At 38.0% G+C, this 12242-nt stretch overlaps 1 long non-coding RNA gene across 1 annotated transcript in view; it reads right to left on the bottom strand.

The window, feature by feature from the left end:
• Positions 1-422: 422 nt before the first annotated feature.
• The window catches only part of LOC141782915 (uncharacterized), a 69819-nt gene continuing 57999 nt past the window's right edge, over positions 423-12242 (bottom strand). Inside the window, exons 3-4 of the long non-coding RNA XR_012597183.1 lie at positions 1262-1351; positions 423-973 (exon numbers count right to left, since the gene is read on the bottom strand). This is a non-coding gene — a long non-coding RNA (uncharacterized LOC141782915). The remainder of the gene's footprint in view (positions 974-1261; positions 1352-12242) is intronic.

Genomic DNA, 12242 nt, shown 5'->3' with positions numbered 1-12242 from the left:
TCAGTGTTGGACCTCAAAATCCATCGTGCCTCACAGGATCAAACACAAAACCTCCAGTCTTCTATCTTCCCTAAGCTAGTTGATCTGAGACGTTTGACCTTTTGTTCAGCCAGACAGGGGAGCCGGGATTTGATCTTTTCACCTCAAACTTTTCTTGTAGTTTCACATTAACGACCACAGAAATACTGAAAGCTTTGAGGAGTGGGAGGGCAGGATTTGATCCTGCAGATTCACAGCCATGTCATTTTCTTGGATTAAGCCACTGACCTTATCTCTAATCTCTCAACCATTGGTTCCGACCACCCACCATTAAGGTAAAACAGAATAAAACTATGGTATAACTTTTTTCATAACGTTTTTTTTATCACATTAATGGCATATTATACTATAACTTTTTATGACATACCTATAACATGATTTTTTTATGACATTTCCATGATATATACTTTTACTTTTTTATGACTCTTACGACATACTATATGGTGAATTTTTATGACATACAATACTATATTTGTTATGACATTTCTATGAAGATTTATTCTGACTTTCATGACATACTATGCTATGTTTTTTTTTGTTCAACATAGTATTCTATCCCTTTTTTATGGAATATTATTCTATGACTTTTTATGGCATGCTATACTATGATAGTTTTTTATAATATTTGTATGCATAGTATACTTATAGCATAGACATCTTTACGGCATACTATATTTTGACATGCTCTATGATGTGCTATACTGACATTTTTATGGCTATGACTATATAATATTTTTTTTATGACATACTAGACTGAGATTTTTCATGACATTTGATACAACATTCAATAATCAAAGCATCAAGACGATATTTTGCTTTACTGGTGTTTCCTTTCTCTCTGTTTATCCAGCATCTTCTGCTCGTCTTAGATCTCGTCTCAGTCCTCGTCTCCATCCAGTCTGCTGCTCCTCCCCCAACACCTTGTGTCTGTTCTCTGAGAACCAACAAAGAAGACAAATGAGCTCCTTAAATGAGTTGTAATTTCAGCTTCAGGTATTCTGGAGTTCTGGACATCAGAGATAAAGATATTCTAAAGAAGTGTGAATCACACTGAATGATGTCTGAATGTATATGTCTATTAAAGATCATATCCTATAATTTTATGAATTTTCAAGAAGTTCATAACGAAGCTTTAAGAGGCCACTGAATTTAAAATAGTTTTTACGCTTTCAATGTTCAACATTAAACACAACTCAGCTGGTAATGAGAAAAAATATCCTACCTCAGAGCTTCAGCACAGAGAAGATGTTGTCTCAGTTGGTCTGCATAGTGTTCCTCTTCTTCCCAGATGTCATCCACTGAGGCTGCATATCTAAAAGTGGGGAAAACAAAAGCACCTGTCTTAAAATGCAACACAACTGACAGTTAAAGTAAAAACCATACAAGAATAATACACTTTTATACAGAATTCATAGCTATATAGTTAGAATTAACACCGGAAAATAGAGAATTGTATAATGTTCATTAATAAAATGACAAAGATACGCAGGATTTGGACAAACCCAAAGACAGAGGTATCTGACAAACTAAAGCCCTTTTGATGATTTGTGCCTGTACTAATAACTTTCACCCCCATCTTTGGCCATGAACAGCGGCTCTGTAGGGCCTCTGGATGTGCTCAGGTTTGGAGTTCTTGTGTAATTGTAGATGTTAAAGAAAGATGGGATTTAATGAAACCAAGCCTGGAGGCAACAACAGAGGCAAAGTGTCATGTTTCTGCTTTGTTCACTGATACACGTGTCTATGGTCATCTGGAGAGGTCATTGCAACTTCTTTAAAATCACTATTTTATAAGAAGTCACTGGGAAACAGCTACATGCTTGCTGTTCGATTTCTTTCTGTGGTATTTCTGTATTTGAATAAGATGCCTGTTTCTAAATGCTGAAGCAGAGCAGTACCAGCAGTATCACTTTTGACAACTGTTAGTTTACAGCTGTTGTGTTTGCAGCTGTGGTCTATTGTTAAATTGGAAACTGAAAAATCTATTCTGAGAATACTGGTATTTTTTATTTTACTTCCAGGTGCTATTATGGAAAGTTCTGGTGCTTCAGCAACATCCGAAAGCCACAGAAATTCATGATCCGACACTTCTGTCGCAAATAGCTGGCTGGCTGCTGAGCTATAAATCTTATAAAAAACAAAACAATAAGACATAAGATTTTCAATAAGATCAATTTGATTTTAAGAATTTCTTACTAATATATTATGTTGATATGTTATACTGTTTTATTACATTATATACCATATTATAATTCTATATTAATACAGACATGCAGTAAGTATCATTATCTAATCATATTTTATTGTTCATTAGTCTGGTGTGTGCTGTTTACATATACAAGACTTGCTGACTCGGCTGTTTATCGCACCACTGTCACTTTTACTTTGTAATTTTTGTCTCTAATTGCTCTTGTGTTTACTTCTATTCTTATTTTAGTTTTATGTGCCTATTATTATTTATTTTTTTACTTCCTCTATCTATCTGTGCACATTTCTGTCCTTGTGCCGCTGCAACAACTGAATTATCCCTCTGAGGATCAATAAAGGCTTATCTTATTGTGCTACAGGACGTGACGAGATGCATCACAGGTTCTGTTTGTGAGACCGAGAGGCTTGAAGTGGTTATCATGCAGGATCAGAAAAAGGGAGAACAGGCAATATCAAATATAGTCGTCTAGAGGAGCGTGCTGACAAATAAATAGGTTATACTACAGAGTCCCTGGTCTCACCAGCAATGATCACGTTGCTGCAGCAGGTCAATTAGTAATTCTCCGCTCATGAGAAACTTTGGATCGGATATTTAACTGCTATTTAATTTCCATAGTTTGGCGGAAATGACTGTCCTGATCTGCATACCCAAAGCAGCTGAAGTTGTTTTTTCCTGTTTTATTGTATCACACAAAAATCAATAGGGTGAATCACCTCTCTAAATGCTATGAGCTTTGCCACAGCATACTGTAAAATCTGAATTGAGGGGGTGGGATACATAGTTTTTAATGTAGGTAAGCCATTCCTTTCTAGCAATGAATCCGAGTCCTCTCATTACTGTAAAAGATTTGTTGTTTCCTCCAACAGACATTCACCCGCGGTGTTACAAAGCCTTTCAATGTATGTACATTTGGAGAAAGTGATGAGCTGGTTTTTGACAGCAAAGTGGCACACATGATGGATGAGGTGTTTTCAGTTCTGCCGAAAAAACCTGCCACTCTCTTAGCATAGCAGCCTGTATTGAAATATCACTGTCACCATAGGTCCAAGTAGAATCCCTTACTTTAAACTAGAAGCTGTATATATGGGGCCCGTCATCATTCTGGGCACATTTACTCACATATTTGACAGCTGACACAGATCCATAAAGCAGCAGCAGGTGCTTCCTGTCAGATATTGTCATTTATTTACCGCAGTTATCTTTGACAGCGAGGCAGATGAACAGCACTAGTGATGCTGATGGTGGGGAAATTTACTTCATAGTTTTACAGCCGCTCCTCTGCAAAGGGCATATGTTGTTGTACGTTTTAAAATGAATACGACCTCACATGATTGGACAAACGCTCTCACTCGTGGCAAAGAGTATCAATATATTCTTTGCTCGTGGGCGACTGCTCTCAGCTTTCAAACCTAAACCAACATGGTGACTTGTTTGGAAACTTTTTTCTATTATATCACAAAAATAGTTCACCGAAATGTGTTTCTGAAAACATTTTATGTGAGAAATAGGCCCACTACAACCTAATAATCACGAGGTAAATGTAGTACTACAATGTTTTCCTCTGAAGTAGAAGTACACATAGGTAGTATATAGTTGAGTTGCATATTTTGTAACTGCTATGGGGGCCTTCTGTAAGTTATTTCAGGGTACAATGAGTAAGAATAGTAACATGATTCAATATTTTTCATATCTAAACATCATAATACATCTAAAGCTGTTTGGGGCCCTTTCTAGTTGGGGTGGTAAAGTCTGCCCCTGGTGGTAGAAATAAAACTGAACTTGCAGCATTACACAATCATCATGTCATGTTCCTATGAATCCACTCTGTGATGGGTAGATCTTACCGTGACTTCATAGTATGCCGAGTTTAGCTGCAGTTCAGCTGAATCTGCACTTGTTTTGACAGAGCAGTCACGTTGAACTCTAAGTGACGGAGCAACAGCCCTAAATATTTCTCTGAGCTCCCTGGTGATGTTTTTGAAATTCAACACAGTTCACAGTTCAGTGTCAAAACTTCAGTAATGAGTTGGGAGCAAATCTGGGGGGATTTCAGGGTTATAATGGGTGCTACGAGATAATCGGATGGAGATGTAGCCACGAGGAAAAAGAGATGAAGGAAAAATAGTTTCAACACTAATGGAATGAATGAGAGTGATAGAGTAATCGTAGAAGATGGGTGGTGAGGAGATGGAGGAAGGGAAGATGGTTAAATAACCATTACATTCAGCCTTATTTAGACATCTGCAGATGTAATAGTGATGCCTGTGATGAGAGTAATCATTTTAATAAAAGGGAATAATAGTGAAATGTTTATTGATGTTGTATGTTAGAGATTTCTACAGTTATAACTTCATTTAAGAAGATTAAGTAAAATTCTAGTGACAGAATGTAACACCAAGATATCGTCACTTTTTGGCAGAGGGACAGCACTACAAACGCAAAAGTCTGAGTGATGAAGTTACACGATTGGTCGATGAAGTTACGAGTGTTGGCTTTTCCTCATCGGCCGTTGCTCTTTCAAAATAAAACAGTCCTTTGTTTACGTTTTTAGTGGGGCGTGTCAGCGGTTCCACTCACCTCGCTTCCCAGCATTAAACGCTTGATGGGCTGCCACTAGACACTCTGCACCTGATTGGACGAACGCTTTCCCTCGTGGCAAAGAGCATCAATATAAGTTTTTTGCTCATTGGCGACTGCTCCCAGCTTTCAAACCGAAACCAAATATGGCAGCTCGTTTGGAAACTTTCTCCTCTTCTATCACGAAAATACTTCCCCGAAATGTGTTTCTGAAAACATTTTATGCGAGAAATAAGCCACACAGTTGCTAAATCTGTCTTTATTTTGGATCGACAACGGTTAGTTTAAAAGTTTCCAGGGAGTTTCCAGAGGTGGCGAGTCACGTCGGTCCATAAGGTAGCCAAGACCTCAATTTTATGCAAATGAGGAGCGGCCAACGTGGCGCCCCGTCTCTCTAATCACGCCGCCACGCTACCAGAATGCATTGCACGGCTGCTTACATAGACAATGAATGGAAAACGTGGAAGGACGGAGGCTGTGGACATGTACAATTACTGGATTTAACATTATAGACATGACCATTTGTGTAACAATTTACCCACAAAGTCACAGAGTGACTATACACGGTCCACCCATGTACTTCGATTCGACCGAGTCTTGTTATATTACACACATACATAGAAAAACCTTTCAGTGATACCAATACCGCAATGAAAAGAAGTCGGGGATGATCAATCATGGGCAAAAACGGGGGTTTAAAATTGTAATAGGCCTTAAACTTAATTATTTTGATGGATATCATTATTGGCTCCTGTAAGTAAAATACCAGTCTACAACTCACACTCATAGAAGCCTGCTAGGATCCTCTTATAAAAGGGTGTCAATTAATCATCTGAAGTTAATTTTTAATTAACCGGAGGCATCTCTCGACCATTTGAAAATCGTCCAAATGACTGTCTTGGGATGGACTCTCCGGGGCAACAGGTTTAAATTATCCCAGCCAGAGTCTGTTTCATCTTTGAACCTGAGGTCAACACAACTGAAGAATATCAAGACCTATCAAACACATCTGCAAATGTGTCTGGACAAGCACCTCCCATGAAGGTAATGCATTATGAAAGAAAATGGTTAGCTACGGTTAATAGAGGATAAGATGAAATACGTATATTTAAGATATCCCAACAGAACAGACATAGTGAACGATATGTATATGTGGAAATATTATAAATTTTTAACTAAATCCATTAAGGAATATAAGTCACTCAGTTGACTGAAGGATTTGCATTATTAAAACAACTGGATCGTGTCATTCTGCTGGTTTTTGCTGCACGTTTAACTGTAAATGCGACGTCCTCATGTGAATTGGTTACTGAGTGCAAAATGACAGTATGCCATTAAGTGTCATTACTACACAATATGTTGCAATTTGGATAACTACCAGAGATCACTTAGCTCTTGACAAGAGACAATTGAAAGGCTTCATCAATTGGAGAAGAAGGTGAGCTACTTTAACGAACAAAAATACTTTTTTATAGGCTTCAACACTCCTGCCTGACGAGCTGTGTACTGACGTTTGCATGTACTGTACTTGTTCAGTTAAAGAGGACAAACCTATGATACCCCCACCTATGCACACATACGACTTATATCCATAAGTGTGTAACCCCAGTGCATGCCGGGATGCTTCCCTTTCATTCTTGCCGCCTCATTACACATAATGAATGAAGCAGCAACATACTGTATGTAATAATACAGAAATTGCTCTATAAAATTGTTCTATTTTTGTTAATGACATTGATATTTGTACACTGAGCTCATCATTATCAGGATACTTTTTGTACAGGTTTACAGTGTTGGAAGTGATATTCAGATCTTTTACTTATGTAATAGTAGAAATTGTAAATATACTACGGCTGTCAAAGTCAACGCGATAATAACGAGTTAGCGCAAATTCGTTTTAACGCCACTAATTTCTTTAAGGCATTAACGCAATCGGTTTTTCGGAGTTTGTAGCGGGCTCAATTTTAAAGCTAGAGTGAAGATACTGACATCATAGGAAACTAGAAAACCTAAGGAATCTATTGGTACCAACCATGTTATACTAGCTTGTTGCGAATATAAAAGGCTTTATTAAAAGGCGTAATCAACATGAGAAGATGGTAGTCTTTTCAGAACAAACATCCTTTGAAAGGATGAGAGTGTTTGCCATGCAGGCTGCTGCATGTATGCATGCTGTTCTTCCTCACACAGGATTCACTCTCTAACAGGTTTTAATAGGGCTAAACCAATTATCACCTTTCTGCTGTACGCGGCAGCTTTGTGTAGCACTTGTACTCAAGTTCACATAGGGGAAGATATATGTTAACTACCCAGTCTCTGGAGGTAAATCAAATGTTCAACCAAACAGGTTTATCACACCAATCAGTGCTATCAACACCCTGTTTCTCAAAATTTACAAAATGAAGAAAGATAAAAGAGATGGGGTCCTTAATAGGCACAAATAAAATTAATAAAATGTTCTTAATGTCTCCTATTTTAAATTTCTCACTTCCCAGTAAGGATCGTTTGTATTTAATGGTCGTCCCTTATGTTGAAGTCTTCTGCTCATCAGTTGTGTCAGCATTGAGTCAACTCCGAGCTTTTAATCTAATCAGCTCATACTGTACAGACTTTATCAGATCAGTCATTATGAATTCATTTTTTCCCCCAAATGAGATCTTATATACTTTAATAGCTCACAGTTACTTAACTCTGCTCTCTCTATGAATTATTCCTAGATTTTTTTAAAGTATTCTGCCAAAAATGAACAGTTCCACTTTGCTTGATTAAAGTAACACATTGCTCTTATGAATCAAATCTTCTCACATTTCACTCCTTCAAACTTCTTTTTACTCGATTAACACAAGAAATGACAAATGATAACAAATAAATATATTTAATAGGGCTGTCAATCGATTAAAGTATATAATAGTGTATAATCACATGTATGTCCATGATTAATCGCAAATTAATCACACATTTTTTATCAGTTCAAAATGTACCTTAAAGGGAGATTTGTCAAGTATTTAATACTCTTATCAACATGGGAGTGGGCAAATATGCTGCTCTATGTAAATGTATGTGTATATTTATTACTGGAAATCAATTAAAAACACAAACAAATTACAAATTGTCCAGAAACCCTCACAGGTACTGCATTTAGCATTAAAAAATATGCTCAAATCATCATCATCCTTGACAAAATTGAGCGCAAGTTTGGAGCGTTATTTAGCCTCCTTCGCGACAAGCTAGTATGACATACCAATGGATTTTTTGACTTATGGTTTTATATCATATTATTTTTATGTGGATTACAGGTACAATGTTCCCCTCCACATTGTGCTGTTTATTTACAAGTTGTTTGTGTTTGAATTCACGCTGTGTTAACAGTTCTCTCACATGTGACAACATCCAGCTGGAAGGCCTTCATCTACCTCACACTCCAGTAACCTGCCACTCATCAAGTGCCTGTGTAATCTTGAGCTCATTCTCACTCACCTGTTGCTAATATGGCGAAGCTACAGCACTGGGGACTGAATTAGGGGAGCCCTGTCCATCTGGAAGTTTAGTTTCCAATTAAAACCAAGAATGTATGTTAATATTCCCTGGGGAATAAAAACCTTCATATTGAGTTGAGTAGGGATGGGAATCACCAGAGGCCCCACGATATGATATTATCATGATAATTAAGTCACGATATGATCTTATTGCAATTTTAAAATATTTTGTGATATGTTGAGAAATATGATTTTAAATATTTTGTGATATGCTGAGCGATCAAATATATTGAGATTTATTACCTTTTTTCAACTGCAAATTATGAAGTTTTTCAACATCTGTTTCTCTAATAAGATACAGTTTTCACGTCCGTGTATCGATACAATACTTCCACGCAAAACATTGCGATACTATGCTGTGTCGACAATCCTTAAAATTTAGGTAAACATTTAAATTTAGATGTCATGAGATTTCTCAGTTAATTGTCAATGACGACACAGATTTATTTGCAACCTTAAACATGCCTGAGTTTGATCTTTCACAGTTTCTTTATGAAGCCAATATCCATATTTACATGATTGATTCTTCCTAGCAACGCTGACGCATCAATATAGTCAGAAAACACAAGCGCAAGGTCATCAATGTAATGGGATACAAATCCTGGAATGTCAACTCCCCTTTCTTTCTAAACTGTCAGGCATATTTCTTTTCTTATTAGCATAATATTGTGCTCCTGGGTGGGAATTAGGGATGGGTCATGATTTTAGATTTTTTCGAATAGTTGTTAAATTATAAAAAAAATCGAATAGTTTATGCGACTATTCATCCCGTCTTAAAAAAATATATATTTCCCTAGTATTAACGTTACAATCGGTAAAACGTGTGTGGCACGTTCAGTTCGGCTCTTTTCTGTCAGCGCAGGTGTGTGTGTATGTGAACAGTGTGTATGAAGCTTGTTAAGTTCCAAGTAGTGTTGTCACAATACCAAATTTTGACTTCGATATGATACCTAAATATCTTGATACCGATACTGAAACGATACCACGGCAAAAATCTAAAACATCAGGAAAAGTAATGGAATAATAGATGACAGAACATGGAACCTTAGATTATTTTTGTATTAATTAAAAATGGTATAATGTAAAAAATCCCAATCCTAATGCCGTCCTCTAAAGCAAAGCGCAGCACACGCACACGACCCTGCTGTCGCACATCGATGCAACTCACTGCTCATATTAAAACATTATCATTCTTAAAGTACAGGTACTAATAAAACGAGTATCATACCGTTTTTAACAGCAGGATATCTCGATACCTTTCTAGTATCGGTATACCGTGCAACACTAGTATGAAGGTTGCTTTCTTGATGACACTAACTCTTCAGAACTGAATCCATCAACAACAACATCATCTTGACTTCAGTTTGTTTTCCACAATCAAACTTGTCATAAGGATCTCTGTAAACCGCTGGTTTTATGTACTAGCTGCCTCCACCATATGGGCTGTCGATTGTTAAGTAAGATGGCATGAAGCCAGGCCTCTCACGCTGCTTAGTTTGTCCCCAGCTCTCATAAAGTCACACTGCTGACAGCTGCCCAACAAGTCCCATCAAAATGTCTACGTAGATTTTTTTCATGAGTGTACATTTTTATCTCCTACTTCTTTCTTGTTATGCTCACAAGGAACCATGGGTTCATGAATCAGCCAGACATTAAGGTCAAAGTTACATCATTTAAATGTTTTGATGAGATGACATTTCTTTAAGCTAACACGACACATGACAAACCACATTCATGATACTGTCTGCCATAGACAGATGCTGTGAGGTGGCAATTACACATAATTGCCCAGTTTTCCTTGAAGCATGGTAATGACATTGAATGGAACAGGGTCTTGGCTTTTTGTGGCCTACGATACGATTAACTTCCCCCCCGGTGTGAACAATTACAATGGAGTAAAGGGGGGAAGAATTAATCACCACTGGAGCTCCCTCAGAGGTTAAATTGTTCAAGTTATTTTGTGAAGTTTCAAGCAGGCTGTTTAATCAGGCCCAGTTCGGTTTGATGTCTCTCAGCAGGAAGCACAGGGAACTCCTCAGCTCAGTTAGAGACCGGAGCCTACGGGAGGCTATCACATACTGACTAAAAGAATACGGTATGAGCGCATTCAGTGAGGTAGTCAAGCTCATTAAATAATAACAGTAGAAACCTTCATTAGTATTTCCTTGAGTATTCATCACTCAGGTTTACCCCCTGTAATGAATGAGGGGAGCGCATGATTAACGTCAGACAATCAGGCCTACTGGGCATCTTCAATGACGGATAATCACAGAGGCGCTGGCCCCCGGTGTCATGTGTGCATACAGTAAATCAGAGACACTTGTAAGGGTGACATACTAAACAAAGGCCTATTGAAGCCTTACCAAAGCCTCTCTTTAAAAACAGAAACTTTGAGGAATAAACCATTTGAATCCTAATTTGTTATCACTATTTTAAATTAGCATTTTGTGTATGTATGGAGCTGATTTATTATTTTCGATTTACCTATGTATCGCGATTTTTTTTTACAATTTTGAAATAGATTTTTTAATGCCAGAATCAATATATTTGCTTCATTTGAGTCTATGCGGAGATAGAAGGAAGTCACCGCTTTTATTGTTGTAGTCCCTGTAACGTGACGTAATACCTTAAAGGTATGAAGTACGGATACTCAGCCCTAGCAACGATACAAAGCCAGTTGAAAATAGGCAAAGTTTCCCTTTAAGTGTACCAGCTATGTTTTGTCTCTTACACTCACAGATTGGGGTGTAGTTATAGTATAAATGTAAGCACAATCAAGCACTGGATTCAGACACAGTGTTTGATTGTAGTAGGATGTTTTGAACCCAGCTCTTCATCTGACTGCGGCTTCTGAAGGGAGCTGCTGTGCTTGTTATTCTGTCCGAGAGCATGTGAAATACGAGTGAACAGACTTCTAACCTCCCTCCGGGGCCCATGGGGCCTGCTCACTCCACAGCCACTGTGCCTTACAGCAGTAGATGGCTCGTGGAGGTGGCAATGCATTCACAAACCACTTTGGTGTGACCACCAATGTCACTTTTTTCTGCTGAGGATATGGAACCAATTGCTATGCATTTATGTGCTTGTGTTTTCATTAAAAGAATGAGCAGGTCACAAGACACCTCCTGAATATTGTTGCTCGCACACTACAGTTGAATGACAATTTAAAGAGCTCAAAGCCATTGTATTGCTATGTATAAGCCATAGGTTATCACTATGGGAACAAACTCAAAAACTGAAAGACAGTGGAAGAAAAAGTTAGGACTGAAACATGAAATTCAATACCATGTTTTGATTGTGTTTCAATAAGAGGCCGTTTACATGTCGCGTCTAAAAATGCGTGGAAAACGCCAGCCGTGCCGCTTTTATCCTTTTATCCAAAGTGCTTGGGAGGTTGCGCTCCTGTAGTTACTAAGCAACCAAAACACGCGTGCTGAGATGACGATGATTGCAGTAATTTAGCAGTAGGCTTCACTGACTAAACTAAACAAAGTCAAAACAAAGATAAATGGATTTCCAGCACCGTAAATCCCTCACAGTAGGTTTACTGCTCAATTTGAGTCAATTTATACAATCTTTAAACCGGATGTTGTGCTGTCCTCAGACGGAAAGGGTGAAGCAAGTAAAATAGTCGGTGGGACACATGGTAAAGCTCTGGGTAGTCCTGCACTAACATGATTAACTTCTCCTCCATATATTTGGTTTGTTACACAGAACCACCTGAGACGCCGCCATTGGAAACTGTTTGGAAAATGGCAGGCACTTTCGAAAAGTACTAGTAGCAGGTGATTGGATGAACCATCTGTCAATCAAACTCTTGCCGAAGTCAGTCGGGAGAAGAGCGAAAACCTCTTTTCCATCGAGAAACAGTGCCGTTCTTT

This window comes from Sebastes fasciatus, chromosome 14, assembly GCF_043250625.1.
Source record: "Sebastes fasciatus isolate fSebFas1 chromosome 14, fSebFas1.pri, whole genome shotgun sequence".
In the NCBI taxonomy this organism is placed as follows: Eukaryota; Metazoa; Chordata; class Actinopteri; order Perciformes; family Sebastidae; genus Sebastes; species Sebastes fasciatus.
This window is presented reverse-complemented; position numbering and strand designations above follow the sequence as displayed.